The 3000-nt window shown below is 58.0% G+C and overlaps 1 non-coding gene across 1 annotated transcript; it reads right to left on the bottom strand.

Moving 5' to 3' along the window:
* Positions 1-2584: 2584 nt before the first annotated feature.
* TRNAC-GCA (transfer RNA cysteine (anticodon GCA)) lies at positions 2585-2656 on the bottom strand. Its single transcript has one exon. It is a non-coding gene; the product is annotated as a tRNA-Cys (tRNA).
* Between the last annotated feature and the right edge of the window lie 344 nt (positions 2657-3000).

Genomic DNA, 3000 nt, shown 5'->3' with positions numbered 1-3000 from the left:
AGAGGCTGGCTCGTTGCAATAGACATTTACATTCAAAGACTGGGCAAGGTGGGAAGCATGCGCAGTCACAGACACTGGCTGACAGAAATCCAAATGCTAAGTACAAGTGGCCATGTCCTTTGTTCCCTGTGGTGACAGCCGCAGGAGGCCCCTTCTAGATGGCCATTTCGGTGTCTGCCAGCCTGGGCTCAATAATGTTGTGCCATTAACAAACCACCACCAAGCTCCGAGTTCCCCAATAACAAGCATCCCCCAGGAGTAGAAATGATCCTTGATCAAGCCCTGGTTCTGCTCCTGACTGTGGCTCCCGGTCCCTGGTTCGACGGGACCCTTGGCTCCACCCTCCTTGATGTCTTCCTGCTCCATCGTCCCACTTCGCACTCTCTGCAGAGCCCATTGCAAAAGCCGAGCGTGTCCTTTCAGGTGGCTGAGCGGTCCCCTCGGCTTGCTTCCCTCCCCTAGCGTGTTAGAGGCCCAGAGGTCTCTTTACTGGAACAGTCCGTCGCAGTCTCTTTGCTCCAGGATGTTAATGCTGTCGCCAATACAGTGCTGCAGAGAAATCTGGGGGATTCCTATGTATTGTATTTTCCAAAGCCCGAGCCTGCCACATTCTTTTGACACAGGCTCTCCTGTCAGCACAGCTGCAAGTACCTGGGCACATCCCATTTCTCTGGGACCACGTCTCTCATCGGCCTAAGAACACTTTGATCCAACCGAGAGGACCTACGTGCCAGCACCTTCCATCTTCAGGTGCTCTTCATAAAGCACATTCCTGCCACACAGGTGACTTGTTCTGTCCCCCCATGCCACATCTATCCGGAACCTTCTGCCTTTTGCCTCCCTCCTAAACCGATGCAGTCGTGGCGTCGCCTTTGTCCTGGAGGGAACGGTCTCATTGCCCCAGCTATGCAATCTCTCGGCTACCTGTAACGCCCCTCTATTCTGTTTACGAACCAGCCCGTTCTTTTCTGGAGTCCTGTCGTTCTCGTAGTACCTTTCCAAAAGCAGCCTGTAAAGAACGGCTCATGTGCTCGACGTCTGACCTAGAAATGTCCTCCCCCAGGTCGACCACTTGAAGCGGACTTTCCGCCTTCAGCTTCTCTTCGGCCACCCTCGTGCATCCCCGTCACAATAGTTTCTTCAGCCTTTTCCCGGATGGCTTTCCCGGCTCGCCCGACCACGGCTGCTTCCTCGTGCCGCCACGCCGTGTGGTTGAGGCATTTGTTTCGTCAGGGCTCCCCATGGAGATATCGGTTTCGGTAAGTGGCAATATTACTCCTAGTAACAAGCCACCCCCCCAAACCAGTGACACAACCCTGAGCATTTGTTCTCGTGCCCGTGGCACTGTGTGTTGAACGTGAATCAGCTGAGATCGGCGGGGCCCGGCTGGATGGGTCGGCTTCAAGCTGCGGGCCCCGCTGGCCTTGGCACCTGGGACGAATTGGGCTCAGGGTCGGGCCACGCGTGTTCACTCTGGGGCCCGGGGTGAAAGGGCAGAGCTCTCAGGGTGCTCATCTCATAGCAGTGGCGGAAGTGCCTGAAGGCCCACCCGACCTCGCCAGCCGATCCGAAGCTCCCGCTTGCATCACATCCGCTGACGTCGCGTTGGTCAGGGCAAGTCACAACGTTTGCCGGTTATCCACCTGTTGGCTGTCACCTCCAGTTCCCCCTTCCTTCCGCACCTGCCGTGCGATGACGGAGCACGTTCTCCTGCTGTGGCTCCTTTCAGGGAGCACAGGGCTCCCGTTTCCAGTAGAGGGCGCTGGAGAGCTCACCCGGGGGAAAGGGGGCTCCTCGCCCTCCTCCACACCCCTGCTGTTTCTGCTCTTCCTCCCCACCCCTGGCTACGGTGTTGGTCAGTGGTGCCCTCACGTGGTGGTGCTCTGCCCCTGGCACACACCCACGGAATGAAGACCCTCGGCGACCTGGCAGACCCAACCAGGCCCGTGACCGCCCCCTGCCGACCAGCCTCAGCCCGCCTCCCTCCCGCAGCTCCAGACCTGCCGTTGCTGAGTGACTCGTCCGGGCAGCTTGCTTTCTGCTCACCTGACGGCTGTGACCAGGGGCGGTGGGGGAGACCAGTGGGTGGGCCGCACCCACGCCTTCCCTCTGAGGCTGGCACCGTTGCTCCGGGGAGGGTCTCTCCTTGGAAACTGGTGTTTGCTTGGGTCCCTCACTCCTAGGGCATCCTTCTGACCTCCCTTGGAAGCCTTGTGTGTACTCTCCTTCCATGGCATACTGATCCTTTCTACTAAACCTCCTGTGTTCAGACTACTGTGTGGTTTCTGTCTCCCGACTGGTCCCGACTGATTGATCCGTGAGGCCGAGCCCAGAGCAAAGTGGGTTCGGGGCCCTCTCGCCTCTGGGGGGAGACCGAGAAGTCAGCGCAGAACAAGCAAGCATGGACACAGAGAGAGGTGAAGGATTGGGGCTGCAGAGTCAACCTACCCTTCCCTCCACACGCCTCAGGAGATGCCTGAAAAGTACCACGGTCCGGACACCACTGATGAGGAAGATATTTCCAGTCACAGCATGCGACGTCAAGAAATCCACTGTGCGTTTGGCAATAAAGGAATGTGCCAGCAGGGGGCACCCGGATTTGAACCGGGGACCTCTTGATCTGCAGTCAAATGCTCTACCCCTGAGCTATACCCCCTGGCCTGGTTGGGGATTGTCCTGACCATATGTCTCCTGGGTTGGCACGCCCTAGCATTTATAGACTTCCAGACGTGCTATTCATTCCCAGTCAGCCTATAAACACTGGCGACAACACCACAAACTGACTAGAGGCCACTCTTCGGGCTGTGACGACCCCCTTCCATTCCCCGGAGGCCCCTCGCTTGCTTGCCCAAGGCACTTTTCCACTCTCTGGACACAACCTAAGCTCCGCAATAAACTCGAGTCTCCCCCCCTCCCCTCACTCGGTACCTGATGCCGTGCTGTGAGCGTGGGTGGGTGGGTGGGGGACAGAAGAATCACGGCTGTATGAGTCGGGGAGTT

This window comes from Cynocephalus volans, chromosome 6 (assembly GCF_027409185.1).
Source record: "Cynocephalus volans isolate mCynVol1 chromosome 6, mCynVol1.pri, whole genome shotgun sequence".
NCBI lineage: Eukaryota > Metazoa > Chordata > Mammalia > Dermoptera > Cynocephalidae > Cynocephalus > Cynocephalus volans.
The sequence above is the reverse complement of the archived record's forward strand: the minus strand, read 5'-3'. Positions and strand labels throughout refer to the sequence as shown.